The 27026-nt window shown below is 45.9% G+C and overlaps 1 protein-coding gene across 1 annotated transcript in view; it reads left to right on the top strand.

The window, feature by feature from the left end:
- IDUA (alpha-L-iduronidase) overlaps positions 1 to 27026 on the top strand; it is a 1961268-nt gene that overhangs the window by 1175330 nt on the left and 758912 nt on the right. The window lies entirely within an intron of this gene.

Raw genomic sequence — 27026 nt, forward strand, 5'->3', positions numbered from 1 at the left:
TGGGGCCTGTGCTCATTGTCAGTAAGATGGTAGGACTGATAAGGCCTGTGCTGTGAACCAAGGGATTTTTATAGAGAGGAAGGCTTAGGCATTTTAACTTTTGTGAGGCACTTTTCAGTGAAGGCTGATAGACAAGTCTGATCCCAGGTTACTCCCTTGGCCTGTGCTGTGGGTCAGTCAGAATTGGAGCCATTCCTGCTGTGGCAGACTCTCCTGATGAAAACAATACAGGGCAGAGGAGAGAGCTCTTCAAAGGAACGAATACCTACCACCTGAATTTAAAAGTACTAGACAATAAGTCACATTTATAGATGGATTTGGTCCATAAAGCTGCAAGCATGAGCCCCACACTTTATCCAACAGTACTCTTCATCAGGAAAAAGAAGATTTCCAAGACTTCAGCCTTCTGCAACCAGGGCGGAGGACCTAGGTCAATCAGACCCCCAGCTGTGTGTCGGGCCATCACCCAGGAAGCTAAAAACACTTGCCCTATGCCTGAAGCACCAGCCTTCTGCCTGCCTGCCTACCTGCTTAGACCAGTGTGCCCTATGAGACAAAAGAGAGAGCTTGGATGGACCGAGTCCCAGCGGGGATCCTGGCAAGTGCATCACAGTGAGCAGAGTCTGAGGAGCCAGGTCCAGTCAGGACCAGTGTTGCAAGTGTGCCTTCTGCCCTCTTGCAGGATTCAGTAAACCCTGTCCAGGCTGCTGTGAAGTTACAGGCCCTCACCATTGCAATTACCGTCATAAGGGCCGTTGACCGTGTCTCTGCATGCAAGAAAGCGCCAATTGAGACTGTTGGGGCCCGAGCACCATATAACCAACCTCGTTGAGACATGCATTTATGGCTGTGACACCCATATGTGAGGAAGGAGCCACTAAGTCAGTTGGGGCCATTGCCCATATCAGTGGAGTACCAGTGAAGACCAGAGTAGCTTGGGATCAATTTCAGGACCCGCCCTGCAGTATTGCCACATCTCCACCACCATCCTGGTAAGAGCCGCAAGGACAGAGAAGCTGTGGCACCCAGAAGTCGTTGCTGTCAGTGACAGCTTCAGCTTGCTACCCTGACAACAGTGGGAGGATGTGGTGTAAGACATGCGTGACTTCCGGACACATCCAAAGGCAGCAGTCGGGTAAGACTGGAGCAAGGTGATGGGCCCTTTTAAAAGTTACACAAACTTGGCAGATTAGCATCTTAAGAGCTGAATTTTGATGCATACCGCTAGCATGGGAAGTCCTGTGTGGTCACCTCCATAGAGCCACCAGAGACACATTGGTTAGTATGTTGGAGGAGAGAGGATCGGCAGGGTAAACAGTGTCAAATCCAGTGAGCTAGCCTTGAGAGTCTTTAGGCGTGGATTATTTAGTGTGCTGCTGTTAGACTGGTCAGCATTAGGGTGGTCTTCTTCCAAACATTTTGCCTTACTCTTCCATTTCTGTTTTTTGCTGATCTAATTTCTTTTGGTCTTAGGACTCTGTGCACTTTACCATGGCTAAAAAGTGCTAAAGTGTGTGTGCTCACTCCCTAAAACATGGTAACATTAGTTTATACCCAACTGGCACATTTAAGTCACTGCTAAATCCCTAGTAAAGAGGCACTACATGTACCCAGGGCCTGTAAATGTAATACTACTAGTGGGCCTGCAGCACTATTTGTGCCACTCAGTTAAGATAGGAGGGTCAGGTTAGTTCTCTGAACTCTTGAGACAAGAGGGCTATAAACGGTTGCCAAAGCGTTCTGTACGTGTCGACCTGTGCGGAGAGGGTCAATTTTTCCATCCCAAGAACAAACCATAGGCGCCGAAGCACCCTAGCATTCCCGCTTTATATGGTCATTAGTTGCTCCGTGGGTGGAGCTGCGAGGTAGATTGGCTTGTGTAAGCCTCTAAATGAGGGGGAATACTTGGGAGAGGTGGGTTTAGGGTTGCCACCTTTCATAAAGACAAATACCAGCCATGTGTTGTTTTTTTAAGAGTCTGCAAAGACGGGGACATGATACCGGGGACATGATACCGGGGACATGATACTAAAAAAGGGCTTTAAAAATCTCATATATATTCATTTGAAAGATGACTATTCTGCCTTTTGTTTTCTTTATTAGTCGAGGATCATTAACGCCGCTCTAGCACACATAAAAAAAAATATGCTTCCTATTTATATTTGATGTTTAAAGTGCGCAGGGATAAGGGCTAACAATACTGTCTTTATCAGATTTTGCTTATTTTTGTATCGGCTGGGACATTAAAATACTGGTGGTGCTGGTAGAAAACCAGCCAGGTGGCAACCCTAGGTGGGAGAAGCACAAATCACCTATTAAATAATAAAGTGCCTTTGTGGTTCTTTGAAACAGGTTGCAGGCCTGCAACTCACTCTGTGAATACAAATATGAGCTGGAAACTCCTACATAGAATAGTTTTTTTTCCCAGTTCGGGACTCTGCACAGAAAAATATTTCTCCCAACTGCTATGTACAGCAGATGGCAGGACTAGAGGCCATTTGGTCGGGTCACTGGTATTATGTATCGGGAGCGCCAAATCATGTGGCAGGGTTGACTACAGTGGGCGGAAAGAAATGACAAAATATGTGCCATAATGCAGCACATTTGATAGTAATACTCCTTATTTTGTAATTTTTACACATGTTAATACACTCTGGGGAAAGATTTCTCCTCATTAGTGCCAGTTTAGCAACCAAAGACAGAAACAACTGAAAGATGACCAGGTATCCTTTGCTAAGGGCATCTGTGCATGAACACATTTTGTCACGCATCATCCAGTCGTCGGGCAGTTGGAGATCCCACAGAAGATGGATTCCCTCCAATTTGAAGTGGTGCTAGACCAACCAATGATTGAATTCTCTGAGATTTATTGCTGCCCGTTGGCCACCATCCATCTTCTCAACTAGAAAAATGTTGCAGAGGAAACCCATGGGGTGGAGACAGGAGTCTTTTTGCAGTAAGTCCGTCACCTCTTGATCTATCAAGGTTACTTAATCTTCTGCAAAAAACAGCGGACAAGGTCGGGACTCTTGAATCGGAGATCCGTAGAACTCTATATGAACAGTTTTGATGGTCTGAAAGACCCATGCACCTGAAGTATTTCTCTCCCAATCGTTTTCAAAATGCGCAAACCTGCCACCCACCTTCAGAACAGGGAAAGTCACACCTGTTGTGGCATGGAACTGCCCTCTGGAGGCGCCTCCACCACCACGGCCACAGTGGCCCCTCTGTGTCTTGAAGAATTCTCTCTGCTTCTATGAGTCTTGGGGTCTTGAGCCCTCTTTGAGGGCTTTGGGTGAAGAACTGGCTGGCCAAGCGTCCTCTGCCACGTCTGGCCCCAACAAAAATTTGAGGATGAAAAATCGATTATGGAGGCGTTAACTTTATCTAAGGAGGTAAATGAGCCCACACACAAATTTGCTCAGCTCCTTGATGAACGGGTCCCCGAAGAGCCCATCCTGAGCCACTGGGCCAGCTTTTGGAGGAAGACAGGTCTCCCAATTCGGGATCCACCTTCAGGAGGAGGGAGCGACACCTCTTGCTTGAGAGAGCGAAAATAGCATTTCTGAGAAAAACTACAGCGCGCTGTGCCCAATTGGAGATTCTTTCTGGGGAAAGGGGAGTGCCTTGTGCTCTGGACTACTCTGCCAGTTCTAGGATCTTGGTAATAGGGCCAGAAATATCTAACAATTTATCCTAGCAAGAATTCCAGGAACAATCTGTTCCCTTCTTTGAATCCCTGATATATTTCTGGAGGAAAGCTGCTATTCTCTGTTCAATTTCTGGTGTTACCGCCACTTGCCCAGTAGGGCGGGGCAAGGGCATTCTGCTCGGCGGCAGGCTCTGACCTCCTTTTCTAGGTGCATATGGAGGTGCCCTGTAACATACTTAGAAACTTTGTTGTAAGGAGCCCACTCTGTCTAGCAGGGATGTATCAAGTCCTCATGGACTAACATGTCAGAGGGGTCCTCTGGGTCGTTCTCCGGACCCACAGGGGTCGGTACCAGGCTAGTGCATCACAGCCTGAAGGGGCCGGCTTCGTCATATGAGACCTCGGGGAGTCATCCTCCTCTGCATTGAGGCCCTTAGAGGAATACATTAGGTACCTCCAACAGGCTGTCCTGCCCCACCTTGCGTCTGGCCGGGCCAGAAAACCTTTTCTTCAGGCACTCCAGAGCCCCCAGGTCTATTCCCGAGTTGCCCTTGCGCTATGGAGTGCACTTCGTGGAAGGTAGGAGCGCAGGCTGGGACTGGGAATTCTAGAAATGGTTGGCCATTTCCATAATGTGGTGCTCAAAAGGGGCCCTGGCCGCTGCCACTGCTTGGTGAATGGAAGTATCTACTGCTTTACAAAATGTATCATCGAGGGGCAGGACCTGCAGAGACTCTTCCTCTTTATTGTCAAGCTTCATTGTACCAAAGTGGTGGGAGTAATATGATTTTAGGGCAAAAACTACAATTGAAAGGCTTAGTAATTCTAGAGCTCTCCACTAAGGTTTAACATTTTCAACAGCCTGAGGCTTGAGAACACCAAGTAAGTATCTAATATTGTATTCGCGCTGAGCGTGTGTGATTTTGGGCAGCCCGAGGCCTCATTTTTGGCAACTAGAGAGTTATGCATTTGGGCACACTGAGCGCATTGAATAATGTCAGGCTTCTGCACTGGGGCACTCACCCTGCTTACTTAGGTGTCTGGGAGACCTGGGCCTGCCCCTGCCAGCCGAGAGGGAAGGTGTAAATTCCTGCAATATCGACGCTTAATAAGACATACAGATCCACTGCATGCGGGCTCAGGCTAGCAATCAAGAAACATACAGAACTGTGACTCCAAAGACTTCCAGCTTCCTGGTGGCTCGTACTGTGCTGCTTCCGCGGGGTGCTTTTTGTCAAAGCCCTTGTTGCCTTAACACTGATGGGTGTCAGTGTTGCCAGATTTTGAGACCCGTCCCAAGCCCAAAGACGCTCAAGGATAAGCTCAAATTCAGCCCAACGTAGACCAGTGTCCACCCAAAAACCAGCCCAAAGTCGAAACTCTCAAAGTTTGCTAGAGTAGTCTTCAGAAAACATTTTAAGGACGACTCTAAATTCTGTTTAATATACAGATAGTGGGAGGAGGTTAACTGTGCAACTGTGTTAATAACTACTCATTTTCAAGACCAGTCACCACTTTGACTTTTCATCTTGTAGTTCTGGTACCACAGAACCAAACCCGAACCTGGCATTCATGAATTACCTTTGCAAAAGCAGATTATAAACCACTTTATGTCTATGAATAGAAATTTCAATGCTATTTCAACAATGCGGATCCAAAAAAGAATACTGAAATGGTTATGCAGAATTAACACCACACAATAATCTACATATTAAGTAACGTCCCCTTTTATTAAAACTTGTTTGGCATGTCTTAACATTCTATGTACTTGTCTGAAGATATTCAACAACAAAAATTCCTTTACAATGACAGTATGGGACAACAGCAAAACTAAACATTGCAGCAGACAAATCGGAATAAAGTTTTCATGCAAAACTAGTGTACATAAATGTGAAGCAACAGAGTGAAAACTGAGGGTTGCTGCAGTGAGGCGAGAGTTCGACACTTTTACAGTTAAAATGTAAGGAGAGGCCAGAAAAGAGACAGTCACCTACTCTGACCAATTCCCTGCCCACTGTTCCAAAGTCCTTCACTGTGACCACTTACTCAGGCCCTAAAAAGTATAGAGGGCATTGTTGTTTCCATTGTGTTGCAGCAAGCGTTTGACTAAAGCTCCTAGTCTTGGCAAGCAGCACATGGGTTTGTTTGGGGTACGGATGAACGCCAGGCTGTTGGAGCAGTAAGGAATATTACCCAATTTCCCAGAACTTTTGGCAACACCTTCAACACCCACACTTCCTCAACTCTACTGACACTGTCATGCTGTTTGTGTTCCATCCCACTCCATTCCCCCTTCATCATTAGCACTGTCCCACTCCCATACCACCATTGGCATAGGCCCTCTCATAGAGGCTCCTTTATTCCTATCGACCAGTCAGGACTTTAATTATTCATGCTCTTAACTTTAAATTCTCAGCAATGACTGCAAACTCCCTAAAGCAATCCATGCCAGAAAGCAGTTCAGGTTTACATTTCATGTGTTTTACTTCATGCAGTGTTCCCCAAGAGTATTTGCTTTATCCAGATAATGTGTTTCTCTAGTTTTATTTCCACAAAACATACTTATATAGTACAAATTGTGAAATGAGACGCCTTCAGGTCTGGGTGTGTTCAGATCGCCAATAAACATTTATGATTGGTACATTTGAGAGTCCCGAGACGGAACGCAGTACTGCTTTCTCACAGTGCCTGCCACTGGGTCATTAAGGTGTTCAGACTAAATGCACATCCAATCCTTGGCCTCTTAGGCGAGCGCATAAAGCAATGGTTATATAAGTGTCAATTGTAAATTAAAGCACTACCTTGCCTGTGCACAATTATGGCTACAATGTGTAGGAGTCATACATCATGCATTATATACTAAGAGCACTTGGACTGCAGAAGCACAAATTCAGGATTAAAGCACTATGCCGTTGTTGAGTGTGCTAATAAGTCTTTAGTATCCATAGTAACCCTTTTTAACAACTTTGGAATTACAAAAGATTGAGGATAAAAACAAGGTTCTAAAGTAACGCCTTTCAGTTTACATGCAGTTCCTTGATGTGGGGTCATAGCTCGCTGTGCTATAATAGAAGGATTGTGACATATTAGCTGCAAATAACAAAAGGATCTCTGTGTTGTAAGCAGTGGCGTATGATAGTTTTACCAGGGGGTATGGCCACACATACACCTCACTTACACCCATGCATTCACTCACGCACACACACCCATTCACAACACTAACACATTTATTCATTTGAGAGTATTATATAGTGCTAGTTAAATACACATACATTAATACATCTACGCATAAAACATAAAAAATGCACAAAACTTACCTTAACTACAGCTCTCCGAGAGGGAAGCCTCAGAGGTCCCCCAAAGGTTGGGACTGCTGCCTTCCCTCATTGACTGAATGGAAGGCAGCAGTCCTAACCTTGTCACAGAGTGGGATAGGGTCAGTGAGACTTCTGACCCCACCCCACTCTGTGACAAGGTGCCAATGATTGACACTCTGCCCTGGGTGCTTCAGGGCTTAAAACTGAAGCGCCCAGGTTCGAGTCAATCAATGGCGCTCTCCTTCATCAGAAGGGGGGTGGGCCTCGAGGCACTTTTGCCAGATTGAGTTCACGCACCAAGGGCTGTGAAAATTTTCATGCTGGTAAAGTTGAGCTCAGGCAACCAGCAGTCTTCGTATTTAGAGCATGTCCGGCTCCTGCCTGTCTTACTTGAACAAGAAGAGGGTCTGTAAGGCAGGCCTTTGTTCCGCCTCAACACCCATTGATTTTGACACTGCCTCCTATTTATGAGGGTGAAGTAAATAGGAGGCAGTGCCAAAATTAAGACAAGGGAAAACCTGGACTTTACATGGCAAAACAATGAGAAATGTTTAGTTTCTAATTGTTTTTGCTGTTTTATATGTGCTGCACTGTGCAGTACACATAAAAACAGCAAATTGCAATGACTGATTGTTCATATGCAGGAAGGTGACCCTCCCTACACATAAACAATCATTTAAAAAAAGATGATTTGCAACTTCTATGTGTGCTGCACAATGCAGGACACGTAGAAGTTACAATTCACCATTCTGGATTGTTTATGTGCTTGGAGCTTCCCTCCAAGCTAGTGTACTATGGTGCAGTGTGCCTGCATTGGCACTGGACACCTGGCTTTGGCGCTAGTGCTACGGAAAACGCAGGGATGTGCCCTACCATTGTACATACGGTGCATTCCTGCATTTTCAGAATGGCGGAACGTGGCATTAGCAATGCTTGCTTAATGCCACACTTCACCATTCACTTGTTAATATGCCCCTTAGTTTTGTGTGTGTGCAAATCCTGCATTGCCAATCCCTGGTGAGTTGCACTACTCCTGCTGAAACAAGGCCAATGGAGGTATCAATGGGTGAGGCGATCTGGCCTCAACGGTCTTGTGACCTCAGTGAATGAGTCACTGTTGCTCTAGGATGTGCTGCTTTGTAGGCCTGCCTGCAAGAAGACTGGAGCTGAACTTCTGTATGTATTGTGGTGGACAGACCTTCAAGGTCCTAAGACACCAGGGCTACTAAGGTCTAGCTGGGGCTTCTAAGGTCTACCATGGGAATGTGCTCCCTCAGGAGAGTGGCCTGGTGGACAGTTCATGAAGGCTGAACCTGATTCTCCAGTACTGGCGTAGTGCCAGATCTTTTCCCCCACTGAACACCATACTGTCAGACTGAGAGACACTCGCACTGCCTTCAGCTACAACCCAATTGTGCCCTGCTATATACACCTGGCTGTGACTTAATTCAAATTATGCACAAGAGTAATATGCTGCCTGAATAAAAAAAAGTAAAAACTTCCTGGAACAAGCATTTGCAATGCAATCGGTATCGCCTTTGGGACCTTATATGTATTTAGCTATGCAGCACATTAGCCTGGGTGATAAAACACCTCTTTTTGTGTACGTTTACAAGTTTGAAATCCTGCAGCATTCACAAAATCATTTACGGGAATTATCTGTACCAGTGTGGTGTCTCCGTACATTAAAAGACCTATCTTTTTATGTGCTGAGACTCTGCACTCATAAAGATACCACTGACTAATCCCTTTGTGGATAGCGAACAATCGTTATCTTACACAAAAGTGTACGTTTGCTTTTGTGAATTATGCTCTTTCTATCATTTGGGATAGGGTTCAAAGTGGGAGGTATTTTATCCCTGGGTAACCCGTTCCTGAGCAGAACATGCTGGCATGACCCAATCATGCGGGGGTGGGGATAGGGGGGCTGGTTTGAACATTTTGTTTTCCAGTCCGGCCTTGGGCACTTATGCTGGGCTTCTTAAATCTTTAAAGACATAGCTCTTTTCTAAAATGCATGACTGAAAACGATATGTCTTGGCTTTTTTTGCCTTTTCATATGCCGTGAAGACAGCAGTCACCAAGATTTTGCTAGGCGCTAAGTGACAACATCTACACACTGATTCACAAAGCTCGGGAATGTGAGACTTTCTCCAGTGTATTCGAGGGCTGAGGTAGAATAGTGGATTAGCCTTCCGGACTATTTTAATCCATTTTCCTCATTGCTGTCCCTACAAAATCGTGACTAGTTTTAGTGCTAGGGCATCTGTGCAGTTCTTCAGGCAGGACCTTGACAAGGGGGCGAGTGTTATTAGGCACCAATCCCTTCTCTATCCAGGACCCACAGATGCCACCTAGAGTTAGTGCACTGAAACATTCACTTCTGACATTCATCACAGCTGTCGGTGACCTGCTGCTTCAAATGTACTGTATGAAGACGGTGAAACTAGGATTGGTAAGTAAAGTCCAAATAAAAAAATATCATATAAGCTTTCAAACGACAATCACAATTATAATACATAAAAAATGCGTTAATATTAAACGACAATTTTAGTGGAGCAATTTTCCAAATGATCTGTTAGGCAAGATATAGAATTTTCTCGGTTATCACATGTTGGGTTACATCATTGTAGGTGTCTGCTATAATCCACAAGCCTCATAGAAACCTAGTGTCACGCGACTGCTGTGAGACAAAGGAGGATGCAACAGTGTAGTGGTCTTCAAAGGGACAACTGTTCCTCCTCAGATCCTCACAAACACAAACTTACAATCAAAAGCACGCCTCGCTGCGCTTGCATTGAAAACGGCCATAAATAAAAGCTGTAGTTAATGATTGTTATTATAAAATAAAACCGAACTAATGACAACTCCAAGGTTACATGGAGTATACTATATTTATTGTGTTTATAGTGTTTCTATCAAACAGTCTATACCGCTAGGAAGCAACTTTTAAGCGCTGAGTATACAATGTGTGTGTCCAATCATATATTACTTGAATGGTGATTCATATTACCAAACTTTATCTTGCCTTGCCTTGCCCTGCCTGAGCCAGATGGCACAATCTCGCAAGCTGATCCAGACGCCACACTTTCGCTCTGACTGCAGCAGCAGCCGCGGAGTAGGAGGACGCGAGCAAAGCAGAGGTCGCCGAAAATCTGTTTGCAGGCTTTGGTCCTGCCTTGAGCTTTGCCTTGGCCCCCCCGCACCCCTGCTCATTATTATTCATTGCTCCCAGTGTAGGGTGACCAGAATTTTAATGCCAAAAACAGGGACATTTCACAAAAATAGAAGAAGGACTAAAATTTTACTTCAAGCGATGAGAGCGCTCCTCAGCAGAGAATTACAGAACAGGCAGTAAGAACATACATACAATGCAGTTTTTAAGCCCTGTAGCTTGCCTGTTAATTAAATTGCTTTCTTAAAACAACTGCTAAGTATCCCTGCTTTGTAAAACATAAAAAACACCTCCAACCGTTTTCAGTCGATCCTCTCCAAAAACGGGGACATGTGCTAAATTTCTTGAAATTTGCTGGGACAACTGGGTAAAAACAGGGACCGTCCTGGCAAAACGGGGATGCCTGGTCACCCTATCCCAGTGCCGCACGCCGCATAGCACAGCAGACAGACAAGTCCACACGCCAGTTTGCCGGCTTGCTTACTCGCTTCCTTGCTTCTGCACCTCACGTGACCACGGTTACCTCCGTGATACCTCCGGCCTGAGGCAGTCTGCCTGCCCGCCCACGGCATTTCTCAGCCCCCAGCAGCTTTTCAAGGCCAGGCATAGTCCACCAAATTGTCAGAACGGACCCGGAGCATCACTACAGCAGCAGCAGCTGGGAGAGGCATAGAGGCACAGAGGAGGCACCGTGGAGACCTGGAACTCCAGGTAGACAGCGCCACCTGTCTTCTCAACCTCCCCAGTAGTTGGCGCAGAAGGGCACAGGTGATTGAAAGGGGCTACATCCGGCGAAGGCAGCATTAGGCTTGGTGAGGAGGTGTTCCAGGGGAGGCTGCGGTGCCGGGGAGCCTTGATTCAACTTGCGACCGCTGCCTACTCCCATCTTCTCCTGCCCTACAGCACCGTTTCAGCTCCTTAACTGCTTACCTGCTGTACCCCCAACTGAGCCCACCTGTGCCCACCTACTCTCCTGCATATTGCAGACACCTGTTCATGGGGGGACTTCAGCGCAGAGCAATAGTCATGACAAGACGTTAGGACCCTGTAATGGTGTTAGCCCACTTGGCATCCTTCTGCACTTGCCTCGGCACAGACGAAAGGATACTCGCCCCTCACTGCCATCGGGGGCTTTGCCCGGCAAACTCTGTAGGGGAGTAATCTGGAGCAAACTACAGGAGGAGCCCCCTCAGTGCTTCAAGAAGCAGTGGGCCCCAAACAAAAAGGGCAAGTGCACACGACCCCAGAGGAAACTTTCAAAGCCCACGCCTCAAAAAAGGGGACCACAAAGGCCACAAGGAGTAAATCTCTTACAAACAACAGAAAGGAAATACTGCAAGATGCAGCACAAAGGGGCTCGATAATGTATTTCCTTAGGAAAAAAGGACACTCTGAACCCTGACCAGGATATAACCCATGAGACACCCCTTGGCGATCCACCTCATGGCCTGAAAGTGCCGCAAGTCAGCAGTACCAGTCCCAAGGGGTCGGGTAGAGCAACTTCGGAGTACACCCGAAAACGTGGGAAGGGTTGTGGTTCTGAAATTCTGGACCCTACCGTTTTCCCGGTATCGAGGTCCAATACCCTTGTCCCGAAACATCAACGTACCATGACGAATTTGGTGTCGACGAACCGATAATGATTAGGACATCATTCCTATGCATTTGCGTCATGATCGAGGCATGCTAACACCCCTGAATCGTAGTTTCCGTCCCGACCCCTCAGACTCCATTTTGTAAACGGTATCCATCTTGTGTCTTGCCCTCATGATAAGTCAATTAAAGGTCGAGCTTGATCTAAAAGGACACGTCCACCTTCCCTGACTCCCCCCTGACCTGTCCCAACTGACTCCCTTGCCTCCAGCCAAACCTGTTTGAGCAGCTCCTCGCCCAGTGGCCAAACACGATAGCATCAATGCACAACATACCACAAACCATTCACCGCATACAGATCATGTTTTCTACACACATACACACCTGTCCACGCTCCCTGTTTATGGCCAGTTTTATGACTAGGAGGTGCCTTCTTTTATTGGGGCTTCACCGATATCTGATGGGAGTTCCGGGCCTGGCTAGGTAATCTATCACGAATTGGACATCTAAAATACGGGCTTGCCTACATGACTTCGCTCTTTTGTATTATTGTAGAAATATGTGTATAGCCATATCATAAACTCAAGAATTCTTGCTTGCAGCTATTATTTTTGTATATAAGGAGAAGGCTGGTTCTGTAAAAACGAACAGTCTCCTGAGAACACATGACCCGTGTTTGTCGTGCTTCTAGGACACCTGTTACTTGGTAGCTGCCAATAAAACTTGATCTCTGACTCGACTAGAAGACTCCATGTTTCTGTGGTCCGGAACAGGGAGAACTCAGAGGTCTTCGGGTGTTATCCCCTGGCACCAAACGGGTTCCTAAAAACCCGTTACCTCAGTTGGTGCCCAACTCGGGGCGGTATCAAGCGGCGACGGTCCAAGCCAGATGTTCGTGAGGAGCTTCGTGTGAAAATTCCAGAGGACGGCCAGCCACTTCAGCGACCCCTGTATGTCGACGTGGTTCCGAAGGTCTTTGCTGCGAGGTTCCCCGCGTCCCGACGGCTACGAAGGACTGCTGCCCTGACTATCGCCTTGTTTTGGACCCAGTGATCCTTGGTAGAGCGAAACGATAGACGAGTCTTCTAGCGACGTCACCGATCTTCAAATACTTCAGTTAAGTATAAGTGGAGCGTCTCCCAGTCCTTAGTTTGTCCTTAGTTTTTGGTATCCTTGAGATACGCTTTGATTTGGTACTTGCAAGCCCCAAAGCCGAAGGACTTGTGTATTCACGAGAAATATCGTAACAGATAATCCTTTGAAGTTTGAAGCTAGACTAGTGAGCAAAGATGCCTGGTTTTAGCAGACTTGGAAACTTGTTTTGTCTTGGTTATAGTAAGGACTCCCGATTAGAGGATTCCTGTCCGGTTCCTCCGATTGGAACTCCAACATATGAGCTCTATGTAAAGCACGGCGTAGGTCCTATCACATATAATGAAGTGTGGATAAAATACACCCGCAAGGATGGTGTTTTAAAATGGCCCCAATATGGTAGTTTCGACTCAGAAATATTAGATAACCTAGAGGTCAAATTATTTAAGAGAAAAGCCTGGCCGGCGATGTTTGACTCTTTCCGCTTATGGCGCAAAGAAGCCAAACAGAAAGAAATAAAATTAGCAAAAAAGAATAAAAGAGGTATGTCAATGGTGCAAGCTGCCGTTGCATACAGGGATAACGAGGAAGAGCAAGAAAGCGAACAAATGCTTAGGAGCAAGAAACTAGCAGTAGATAAATTCTACCCGATGTTACCAAATAATGGACAAGGTCAAGAGGAGAGATCCGAGAAAGATCCATTGATGTCCCACTTATTAAGCTCACCTCCACCGTATGCGTTAGACGTTACTACAACGCCAAAGCATTTTACTATACCGCGCCCCGGCGCACGTAACCCAGCTTTTGCACGAACGCCAGCTCCTCTTCAGCTGGTTTTTACTTCTCCGGCGCAGCTTTCTCAAGGGCCGCCATCTTTGCTACATACTCCATCTACTTCTACGACTTTGCCTACAGCTCCAGCTATTGTCTATGATACTACGTCTGCTACTACTTCAACTTCCTCTGCTATTGCCTCTACTTCTTCTTTGCCTCAGTCTGTTTTTTCCGATGCACTTGCTCCTCCGCAAGGTTCTCCTTCTATTAGACAAAGAGTGACAGGTACCGTCACTGGTCTGCTTTCACCTTTCTTCGGGTCGCCTAAAACGACCCCTAAAACAGAAGATAGACAGTTACGTAGTCAACTGCCTGATTACGAGGAAAGAAAAGTGCTGAATGAACTAGCACGCCAATGGATTACGGATACTGTTAGATATGATGTTCAGTCTGTTATGGAAGTTTTCCGTCAATGGAATGCACCCACTCAGAGATACGTATTCGAAGAAATGTGTGTATATCTGGGCGAAGATGTGAAGACAAATGATCCCAAATACACAATGAACGAACTATGGCGTACACGCTTTAAGTTCTATGAAGGTATGATTATAGGTGCAGATGTTGAGAAAGCGTTGGAGTTATTGCTCTCTTATAGGAGTAAGGGAAACGTCTCTAGATCATGTCACGAAGACGATGTATCAGGCGGGAAAAGAGCGAGACAGTACCCCATGAGAGAGGTTCCTCCGGTTTGGAGGGAAGGTGATGCGAATCCACCGATTCTGCCTCATTTCCAGCGTGTATGGGTACATGTCCCCTGGAAAAGATCCGATGTCTTAGCACTCAAGCAGACACTGCCTGATCCTCGTAAAAACCCGACTGGGTATTATAAGGAGTTATCGCAAACTGCAAGCTCATGTATAATGAATTTAGCGGATATAGACATGTTGTTCGGGAACGTTGTTCCACATCCTCTATGGAGCAAAATACGTCATACGAACCATGACCAAGAACTAGGTGACTCATGGGCGAACATTGCCGCTATAGATGCTAGACAAATTGGTGGTTCTAAACCTGAGCCGTTAATAGCTGAACTTCCCGGTAGAATTATCGCGTACATGAAAACGATAATGCCTGAAGTACGCGTAAACTGGGACAAGCTATCTGCGTGCAAGCAGAAGAAAGATGAGAATGTGTCTGACTTTTTCACAAGATTTGAGGAGACTTTCACCGATCATAGTGGTCAGGATATGGCTACCGAGGGTGGCCAAAGATTGTTTGTAGACAAATTCGTACATAATTTAATACCTGAACTGTGTAATAAACTGAAAGATTCAGAGAGTGCTTGGGCTGTCTCTACGTCAGCGCAAATTTTAGCTACAGCCCAGTACTATGAAAATAGGCGCAAAGACGAGCTAGATAAAGTCGACAAAAAGACAAAGATTTAAAAACTAAAGTTCTTCTCCAGCAAGCCTATCCGCCTCGCACGGCTAGTCAGCCCAATTATCAACCACAACAGCAGTATTCGAGAAACGCGCAAGGAAACGAGTTTTCCCATCAGCGTATTGCTTATGGCCCGAATCAATGTGCGTATTGCAAGGAAGAGGGTCACTTTAAAGGTAATTGTCCGGCTCTTGCGCGACGTTTGAGCGGTGCTTCAGGTGTAAGGGGAAGAGGTGTTCAACATGCCCCTAGAGGTAGGGGCCGTGGAAATTTCATGCAAAATACAACTTCTTTTCCGCCTCAGAATTCGATGAACAGCTTTGACCAACAGAATAATGCGTCGTCCAGGTCAGCTCAGTACTATGCTGACGACTATTACACCGAACACGAAAATGAGGGTAACGATTGCTAGGACAGCCATGGACAAAGAGAGGGAGTTGTTTCAGTTCCAGTAGATCAGAATGGACCTTATGTCAAGGTAATTACGTCAGGAGTGTCAGAGCCATTTCTGCTGGATACTGGTGCTACAAAAAGTTCTATCATGCACTCGAAACTTCCTGGCGCACCTTTGTCTGGCGAAATGAATGTTTCAGTAGGTTTCTCTGGCGCCCCTGTTAGAAACCCGATCTCCAGTCCTATATCTCTTTCTATTGGCCCATGCGAATTAGAAGCACCCCTCATTCTTACAACAGGTTGCGGTGAAAATTTGTTAGGCTTGGATTTGCTAAAAAGGTTATATGCGACTTTGTACTGTTCCCCCTTGGGAGTACAACTTACTTTAGGTAAGAAAGTCATTTCTCCAATGTATTTGTCAAAGGACAATATTCCGACCGAATTGTCATCACTTCCTGATATACTTTGGGCTAATGGCTCTAATGATGTAGGTCGTTTGGAGATAGCACCGTATGTCATAACATTGAAAGCCAACGTTAGGTTGCCACGTATTCCCCAATACAAAATATCTAGCGAATGCGAAAATGCATTATTGACGATCGTTTATGACCTGATTGATAAAGACGTCATCGAAGAAACAACAGGAAATGTTTGTAACAGTCCAGTTCTGCCCGTCTTAAAGCGTACTGATCCTTTACAACCGCCTGTGTATAGGTTCGTGATCGACCTCAGAGAAGTGAACAAGATAGTTATCCCACAGTTTCCAGTTGTCCCCGACATTACTGCTTTATTGACGATGGTTCCAGCTTCAGCAAATTGGTTCTCGGTGATTGACCTGAAGAACGCTTTCTTCAGCATCCCGATTGCTGAGGAGAGTAGAGATATTTTTGGATTCAATTTAGGAGGACGAAGCTTCTGCTTCAAGTGCGCTCCTCAAGGCTACTGCGAAAGCCCATCAATATTCAGTCAGGCCCTGAAAACACAACTAGACACGATTGTTCTACCGAATGGTTCAACTCTGATTCATTACGTAGACGATCTGCTGATCGCTGCAGACACTGAAGAGATTTGCAAGAAAGCTACGTTATCATTATTACGTAACTTATGTGACATGAAGCACAAAGTCTCTCTTTCCAAACTACAATTTTGCCGACAAGAGGTAACCTACTTAGGTCACATCTTGTCGAAAGAGGGAAGGAGACTGACACCAGAGAGAATACAGGCAATTGCAGAACTGAGTGCCCCAAGGACACAGAGAGAGGTTCGAGCCTTCTTGGGCATTACATCGTACTGTAGACAATGGATACCGAATTTCTCACTACTAGCTAAACCCTTGCTGGCACTACTCTGCAAAGACACGCCAAATCCTATGCCTTGGCCTGAAGATTGCCAGACGAGTTTCCACGAGTTGCGTGATGCATTATGTTCGGCTCCTGTGTTGGGAAACCCCAACTACAGTAAGCCTTTTACATTATATGTCCATGAGAAGGAAGGTTGTGCATTATCAGTTTTAACACAACATTTTGGGGACAGACAGCGCCCATGCGCGTATTTTTCGGCAACTCTAGACCCTGTGGCTAAAGCCCTACCAAGTTGTCTGAGGGCTACCGCCGCAGCAGCTGTCTGCATTCGACAATCCGCTGGATTAGTCATGAATAATACTCTGATCGTTATGGTTCCGCATGCAGTAGACATTTTACTAAACAGGACGAAGACACAACACCTTACTAGCGCTCGACTATCCAGTTACGAACTTACACTGCTAGCAAGTCACATCCACATAAAGAGGTGCGATACACTGAATCCCGCAACGTTATTACCCATTCCGACAGAAACAGGCAAGATTGATAACCATGACTGCTGTTTTAGGACAGAAGAAGAGACAAAAGGGAGAGTAGACTTACAGGACACTCCCCTTCCTGAATGCAACGATACTTTATGGGTTGATGGTTCATGTTTCAAGCTGCCGAATGGTGATACGACTGCAGCATATGCCATAACGACATTACACACCATTATAGAGACCGCGCGCATTTCCCATAATTCTGCACAAGCTGCAGAGCTAATTGCGCTTACCAGAGCATGTGTGTTAGCGAAAGGAAAGCGAGTGAATGTGTACACTGACAGCCAATACACCTTTGGTGTGGCTCACAGTTTTGGGAGATTGTGGCGTGAACGTGGGTTTCTTACGTCACATGGTACAAAGATACAACATGGTCAGCTAGTTAATGAGCTCCTCCAGTCATTGACCTTGCCACTACAAGTTGCAATTGTAAAATGCAGTGCACACAAAAAGATTCAGGATGATGTTGGCCGCGGGAATGCATTTGCAGACGAGGTTGCGAAAGAGACTGCAAGGAACACAATGAGTCGGATGTATGTTGTAGGTCCCGCTAGATGGATTACTGATGTGGGAATGTGTGAGGACACCATCGAAAGCGTGAAATCTATACAAGCCGAGGCAACTGAGAAAGAGGTGAATGAATGGAGAGAAAGTAAGGGTAGGTTAGATGCGAATGGTTGTTGGGTCGAATTGTCAGAACACCAGCGATGGCTATTACCTAACGCCTATGTACTTGCAGTAGTAACAATGGCTCATGGATTTGCGCACATCAGCTCGAAAGGAATCTGTAAAGTATTGGCCCCAGTATGGCAAAATAGCAATATCCCGAAAAATGCAGAGAATGTGGTCAGAAACTGTATGGTATGTTTGAAGTACAATCCCGGTAGGGGAACCCCAACTCCAGCTGGTCATTTTGCGCCTCCAACGTATCCGTTCGAGGTTTTGCAGCTCGATTTCATTCACATGGAGAGATGCAACAATCTGAAGTATGTGCTCGTTGTTGTTTGCGCTTTCTCCAGGTGGGTGGAAGCGTACCCCCTTAAGGACAATACTGCCTTGTCAACTGCCAAAGCCCTTGTCAAAGAGTTCTTCCCGAGATTCGGCATGCCTAGAATCGTCTGGAGTGATAATGGAAGTGAATTCGTAGGACGCGTGATGAAGAGAGTGTGTGAGTGTTTAGGCATACAACAAAAGTTTCACTCTGCGAATCACCCCCAATCAGCTGGATTAGTAGAGTGCTACAATGGTACTTTAAAGCTCAAATTAGCCAAGATCCAAGCCTGTACAGGTCTCAAATGGCCTGACGCCTTGCCCCTAGCACTCTTGTCAACCAGAATGACAGTCCATTCCAGGTTAGGACTTAGCCCCCATGAGATAGTGTTTGGCCGCCCAGCCAACGTCTGGGGCGTGCCAAGGCCAAAGAAACTCAGCGAAATAGAGCACCCCGTACTGCTTGACTATTTGTGCGAATTGACAACTAAATTGCGTGTTTTACACCAACAGGTTCACAGCTCCTCTCCGCCAGCCTCTGACGATCCAGGTCACTCCATCACACCCGGCACGTGGGTCTTGGTGCGGAATTTCCAGCGCACAAACAACGGACAGCCGAGGTGGACCGGACCATACCTGGTACTTCTTTCCACGAGATCAGCAGTTCGGGTGGAAGGCAAAAAGAACTGGGTGCACGGGACCCATTGTAAACGGGTCCCTCTGCCCCTTCCATACGACCGGTGGGTCAACGAAGGAATTGCCGACTCCGAGACAGAATCCATACCTCGCTTCATCCCTTTCAGCGATGCACATTTAAAAGAAACTGGTACCGAAAAGGAGAGTGATCATATTTTACAAGGACTTGTGCCACCGTCTATGCAGTTGGACACTACCGAACCTGAGGCATTGTTTGAAGACCACACCGTACCTGGGAAACAACAATATAATCTAAGGTCAAGACAAAGAGACTAATAAAAAACAAACTAATGTGATTTCCCTTCCCCCAAGAACTATTTTTGATTTTTCAGCTCTCTCACTCTCAGGAAACTTGCTCATTTTTGATTTTCGAACCGCCATCCGGTTCTGCTGCTAGGGTCGCGGTTGAAGTCTGGGGAGTGCAACTGGGGACGTTTAGGTCAACGGTTCTGGTTGGTCCAAGGGAGTTACCCCGGACTGAACAGAGCGCACTCCCTGGCAGAACCAACCTACCACCGCGGGCAGCAACTAGAGGATGGAGTTTCCTAGGGTAAAGAGACCTACCAGACTGACGAACTTTGAAAGACAATTATGCACTATACTGGCCAAAAGAAGGTTTTTGATAACATGTATATGTTGTGTAGCATAACGATGTTTTTGACTGGTTATACTCTATTCGTATTCCGAGTTACTTTTTCAAATGACACCCGGCCACCGCCTCCTCCTACTATCTCTCCACACTACTTTCACCTTCTACCTGAACACGAGTCTGCCAGAAGACTCGAATTTGTAAATAACTCATTCATTCAACTTCTACACCAACACCAGTCCATAATGAACACATCGAACTGTTGGGTATGCGGACTCATGCCACACACGACTGATAAGGGTATCCCATACTTCATCCTGCCTTTCAGTTATTATGGTTCTCTGTGGGCTTTCCAGACCATGTTCCTATTCGCCCTAGAACCATACCCGACCCGTTCTACTGAGAGTGATTCCAGTAACAAGGCACTAGTAGCAGGGATAAGAAATATGAGTAGAGAGTTCGACACCTATCTTACGATTCCCAAAGATGAACTCACTCCGTACACTCGTTGGAACGTAACTAAATATGGGGTTTACCTGAGTAAGAGCCAGACAGCAAAGAAATCCCGCCCAGTTTGGATAGTACCCAACCGAGGTCACTTATGTTTACAAGGTATCGGCAGGGATCCCAAAGCACAATTAGGAAAGAGTATATGCTCGGAAACCTATGTGTTCGCTTCCCGAACTTCCCCTATACTATTAGCAGCCAAAGGCACGTATTTCGTCTGCCATGACCAAGCTTACACCTGGTTGCCCCCTGACTTCTCAGGTACATGCTTTATCTTGTTTCTGCTGCCTCCCACCTACACGGCCAGAGCAGATTACCATCGGACAAGGACAGCTAGAGGTGTCGTGAGTAAAGACGACACCGCGGGTCAGGAATTCGCTGACTTCGCAAAGGGTTTTCTGCCATTTTGGGGGCCTATGGTGAACAGCAGGAATATTCGCCAGCTATCGAGGATAGTTGAATCCGCCGTGATTACAACGGCGGGAGCCCTTGGCAATTTGACGACCGAACTTCAGTCGGATCGACTTATGACTCTTCAGAACCGAGTTGCCCTAGATATCATACTCGCCGATCGTGGTGGTGTGTGTAGAGTGATCCAATCCAGTTGTTGCATTTTCATCCCTGATAACGCACCGACAGTGTACCAGGCCATCTCTAAGCTACACGAGATATCTGGTTCCCTTCACGTAGAAAAAGGGGACTGGTCCTTACTAGGGTGGTTCTGGGAACTGATCGCTACCTGGGGATGGAAAACACTGATCTTCATTGGGATGATCTTAGCACTTCTGTTTATGTTCTGCCTGTGTGTACAGTGCGCTCCTGCACTATGTGGCCTCTGTGCTACCTCATGTGTACGGAAGCCTGTGTCAAGGGACGAACTGAGCAACAGAATGATGCTACAACAGCATCTCCACGAATTCCTTCATACAGATTTAGACTCGGATTAACATGAATTATTGCCTTATATGAGGGCAAAAGGAGGGTCTGTGGTTCTGAAATTCTGGACCCTACCGTTTTCCCGGTATCGAGGTCCAATACCCGTGTCCCGAAACATCAACGTACCATGACGAATTTGGTGTCGACGAACCGATAATGATTAGGACATCATTCCTATGCATATGCGTCATGATCGAGGCATGCTAACACCCCTGAATGGTAGTTTCCGTCCCGACCCCTCAGACTCCATTTTGTAAACGGTATCCATCTTGTGTCTTGCCCTCATGATAAGTCAATTAAAGGTCGAGCTTGATCTAAAAGGACACGTCCACCTTCCCTGACTCCCCCCTGACCTGTCCCAACTGACTCCCTTGCCTCCAGCCAAACCTGTTTGAGCAGCTCCTCGCCCAGTGGCCAAACACGATAGCATCAATGCACAACATACCACAAACCATTCACCGCATACAGATCATGTTTTCTACACACATACACACCTGTCCACGCTCCCTGTTTATGGCCAGTTTTATGACTAGGAGGTGCCTTCTTTTATTGGGGCTTCACCGATATCTGATGGGAGTTCCGGGCCTGGCTAGGTAATCTATCACGAATTGGACATCTAAAATACGGGCTTGCCTACATGACTTCGCTCTTTTGTATTATTGTAGAAATATGTGTATAGCCATATCATAAACTCAAGAATTCTTGCTTGCAGCTATTATTTTTGTATATAAGGAGAAGGCTGGTTCTGTAAAAACGAACAGTCTCCTGAGAACACATGACCCGTGTTTGTCGTGCTTCTAGGACACCTGTTACTTGGTAGCTGCCAATAAAACTTGATCTCTGACTCGACTAGAAGACTCCGTGTTTCTGTGGTCCGGAACAGGGAGAACTCAGAGGTCTTCGGGTGTTATCCCCTGGCACCAAACAGGTTCCTAAAAACCCGTTACCTCAGGGTCAACTCCCGAGCAAGGAGTCCAAGGGACAGAAGGGAAAGGAGGGCGCAGCCTGCTTCCAACCAGACTCGACGCAGTCTAAAGGCATAATTATATGTCCAACTTCTCACCCAACCCTGTCAGGGGGCAAGATGCCACACCCACTAAGTCAAATGAACCGGCTCTAGCCATGGATGCACCAACGTTTGTGATAAAAGCACAAATTCATCAAGTCAGCGACCACGTTCTTGACTTCCAGAGAAACAACCCTGGACTAAATTGCACAACCACGTGGTCACACTCAGTTACCGAGGAGCTAAATTCCCCGGCGGGAGGAGACCTAACACCCTCATTCCTCCATAATCTGGGTCAGAAGATCTAAAGAACCCTTGAATTAACCCCTAATTTGCTGCTCCCATCAACATCCTCATGGGACACTAATTCAAAAGCCGACCACTACCTTAGGGACGACAGTACAGTCGTGGATTTGAAGAGATCCCCTCAACCGAGATAAACTCTTCCACCAGTCCACCAGCAGTCATCCAAAATGGAAGTCCAAATAGACCTCCTACAAGCTATTGCAGCCCGTTTAGTCAATATAAGCACCAGGGTGGACGAACAGGGTTTATCAATATTCAACCACCAATCGAGGGGGTTGTACCTGCTGCTGCTCAACCCTTATGGAGAAATGGGCCTCGCTCCCCGAGATCCTAACAGACATAGTTGAAATAGCCAAAGGACGCTGGGAGACATCAATTATATCCATCACTGATGACTCAGAGTTGATAAACCACAAACACCTGGAGGCAAAAAAGCCAGCAGGATCTCACGTGGGCCCAGACTCAGTGTCTCAAGACAAAATGGGCAGCCCCCAAAAGGCCGAAGAGCCATCAAGTACAATCCAGGGGCACCGTGGTGGGTTCGACACCCTGGCTGTTGACAGGCAGGAACACGCCTTCAGTTCAACTAACGCACAAGACTCCACTCTATCAAGGCGAGCAAAAAAGAAACTAAGGAAACAACGGAAAAAAACAAAGACAAGAGGGAGGCAAACGCAGTTGAGGAGGAGCATTCCCCAGCCCCTGCAAGGCAACATCAATCCTCTCCAGCCCTATCCTATCTTTATGGCTAAAAACTGGGGCAGAAAGTTGGCTCGTGGCACTCATCCCCGGGCAGAAGAGCAAAGACAATTAAGATCCTCGAGCACCACAGCTGTGATGGACCATAAACCTTTAGCAAGGTCAGAATCTCCCGTAAAGTCAGACCATCTAACCAGATACATGTCAACAGTTACGATAAGTCAGGCACCACGTGAAGCAAGCCTCCAGACAGCGACAGCCACAACAGCGCCGCAACCGCTGGACCTGTCCTCATTTGAAGCAGAATTCGGACAAGAGGTTGACACTGGGACCAATCAAGGTTACATCAATTGGTCCCAAGCAAGACACCCATCGAGTAAACAAGGAAGCCAAAACTCAGGACTGGTTCACGTAGAACCCTCCCTATATAGGGGAATAGTGGCTCCAATCCCGTGCTCAACAACAATAGTCCAAGAGATAATCCTCACCCCTAGGTATCAAATCACGGGTCAGCACAACATCTTGAACATGAGCATTATACTCCGCCTCTTTAAACATCTGGCAACCCTAGATCAAATACAAACGGGTGACATAGAATGGGTGAAATTCCTGAGCACAAAGGGGGACACACACGGCGACTCAACAGTGGTGGGTCTAAAGCATATAAAAAGACAACGAGTCATTGCAAATAACGCCATTCAACTCCCTGAATGGGGGGCATTGATGTTCAGGGGGTGCCGCATCCAAAATATCCTCGCGTCCTGGCACCGAATAGCAGAGCAAAGGCACCGTGGTCAATTTTGCACGGGACAAATAGCTTGGGCGCTTCGGGCAAAACTCAGACAGCCCCCAAGGTCCCAACGGGGATCAGGATTTCCTGCCAAAATAACCACCGGGTCATCAGTGCAGGCCCTTCTGTCATTAATCAACCAGGAAGGATAAATGGGGGGAACCAGCACTCCTAACATTAGAGAACTCAGACTGGCAGGGGAAGGGATAAGGCGAAGAGCAATCCACAAAGAAAAATTAACTATAATCCCCTGGAACATAGCAGGAATAAGCAAAATCAGTGGCAATGAAAATTTGAAGCAATTTCTGGAAACGGCCGACATACTCTGCCTCCAAGAGACCTGGGCCCTGGCCAGCACCTCATTGGCAGGGCACTACAAACACTTTGTTCCAGCCATAAAAAAGAATTTATTTGGCCCTGGGTCTATGAGTTTTCATGAAGAACGACAGTGCTCTCGAAGCTAAAACCACCAACTTAAACACAACAGGATTGCAAGCTCCACAAATCAAAGTCCTGAATATTAACTCACATCCTATGCCTCTTCTAATAATCAACTGTTACATCAATTCGTCCCAGTTTTCTAGTGTAATTCCTATATTCCCAATAGGCTCTGCACATTGGAATAACATCCTATAGATGTGACGTAGGACTGAGGTCTTCTTGGTCTCTATCGAGTATATTAGACTTAATTGTGAGTGCCAGCTAACTCAGAGGTCACTAGAAACTTTCTCGAATTCACAAGAAGGGATTAGTTTCTGACAACCGCATAAACATGACAACTTTGTTTCCCCAAGATAAAACTGATCATCAGAGTCGTGGAAACAATAGATAGATATTTTACTCAGTCAATTGTGCATGCTTCGTTTCACCAGAGGTGCAGAGAAATAGTTAGACGGGCGTTTTCAATAAAAGGTTTTATTGAACAGTCTTCTTTCTCAAGCATAAGAAATGAACTGCTACAATCGTAAAACTGGTTGTAAAATATAATGCATACAGTATAAAGAGTAGAATAAAATAATACTGTAAGAGCATTGTATGGTTCCTAAACCATAGATAAATACATACATAAATAACAGAGGCTAAAAGTACTCAACTGGTGCTTCTAAAATACGCCTACCCCGATGTACCAAACCTGAGCTTAGTACGAGGGAAGAAGTAAGTGAGGTGTAGCATAAATCTAGTATTCTTTTGCCAAGAATCTGTCCAAGATTTCTCTTAGGGTCTAATCAGCTCCGTACCTTAGTTTGGAATGAAAGAAGGTCAGGCTCAGGAATCGATTTCCCAGCAACCCGCAAGGGTAGCTTGGAAACACTGGAGCTGGATTTCTCAGCAGGAGAAAAGACAGCGTCTCTCTCAGTGCGTCTGTTGGAGGGTCGGCTTCCTTCGGCACTTGCTGTAGCAGGATGCGTCGGGCAAGTAGATAGTCGAACTGCTCCAAACCACCGTGTGTTTGCTAAGGCAAGTGGGGGCATATTTATACCTTGAAGTTGCCGAGTTTGACGTAAAGGTGGACATAATAACGTCATTAATGACTCTCAGTTATTTGAAAACTCCATGAGTTCTTGGACAAGTCAGTTCTCAAGCAAGTGAAAGTCCCTAGCTGCTGAAGCCGAGTTTTCCAAGAAATCGTTGTAGATTTGCGGAACTAGTCGAAGTAGCCCTGCCGTATTTGGACTGCATGAGCTAGGACTAAATATGGTTATGATTCTTATGCCTATATAAGGACATAGTGATTTATACCTATATAAGGGCAGGAATCCGGAAATTTACATTAGTGTCCAAATATGGTTCACAACACCCACTCCACGTTATCATGTTCATCTAAGATTAAGTACTAAACATAAAAGCTAGAGCATGTGTTTTTACAATCCCACCCTAAAAATACATGAAATGTATTAAAAAAATGGTCGTACACAAAATGAGCATTTGTACAAAATGCATCTAAGGGCAATGATTTCATTGTAAGCATACGATATGATATTAGCAATGCTAACCAAATGAATCACAAAATTTACATTTATGAAATGGCTCTAGATACAGAAAAAAGGTTGAGACCATCCCATAGCAGAATATACAAGCTAGTTCGATTTGTGCATTAGGTCAATATTGTTTCTAGGAAGTAGTCAAAGAATTCTTGTTCTCTAAGAATAGTTCTACTTTAAGCAGATTGTTTTGTTCCAAAGTTCAGTCTGTTTTGGAAAAAAGTCAAATTAAATTGTATTGAAATAGAGTTCCAAACTTGGAAGCTTTTGTTTTGAAAAAAGTGAAGGTCGAATTTCAGAGTTCAAAAGGACGCTGTGTGCTAATTTCAAAAGTTATTCTCAGTGTCAGGAGAAAACATTAAGTCATCCAGGCTGGCAATGAAATCGTCTACCACAGTAGATGAAAGTTCAACTACTTTATTAAGAAGGTCAATTGTAAACAGATGTGAAGCATCACCGTCAGCGTCAGCCGAATTAGCAATGTTCATAGCAGATGGTACCTGTGTGCCTGTGTGCCTGTCGGTCCGCGTATCTCACCTCCAGTTGGATTTGCCGGTGAGATCTCAGTGAATGCTGTCATCAGGATTGGTAGCTGTTGGGGACAGCACAACACATGAGCCATTACCGGACCCAGTAATGCGTCAACATCCGTTGGCATAGCCTATGGTAGTGTTAAGCAGATATCTAACACGCATTCCTCTCCACAAAGCAGGCATCGTAGAACAGTTAAGATGCAATCTTGCCAGATTGGTCTGAATGACAGGAACCATGTGGTATTCAGATCTCTCAAACGAGCCAAGCCAAGGATCTGTGTTATTCTGTCACGATACCTCATGGCCTGGAGCGCATTCTCCATGCTGACTTGGGTATCGCTGGTGGCCATATTTGCCATAACGGAGTAGGAGGAATACAAATAGTATCCCTGCTACGAGTCCCAAAATGAGAGGCAGGCCGCCGAACACAGAGTGTACGAAGTTAGGAAAAATGCCCAGGACTGCTTCAAAGGGTGCTAACAGTCCCGAAAAAATCGTCTTAAATACAGGTGCAATACCGCTGGTATAAGACATGTTAAAGATAGGACCTAATATTTCTACGAAATGTATTGGGCAGTTTGTTGATAATAATTCATGTGTCTCTGCAGAGGACCTTGCAACTTGCAGATCATACGTCTCTCTGGACGAGGTAAATGGCACAGTTTTTTGCAAAAGAATGGCTTCCATTCTGCTTAAAGTATCAATTCGTATAG

Source organism: Lissotriton helveticus, chromosome 2_1 (genome assembly GCF_964261635.1).
Source record: "Lissotriton helveticus chromosome 2_1, aLisHel1.1, whole genome shotgun sequence".
NCBI classification, from domain to species: Eukaryota; Metazoa; Chordata; class Amphibia; order Caudata; family Salamandridae; genus Lissotriton; species Lissotriton helveticus.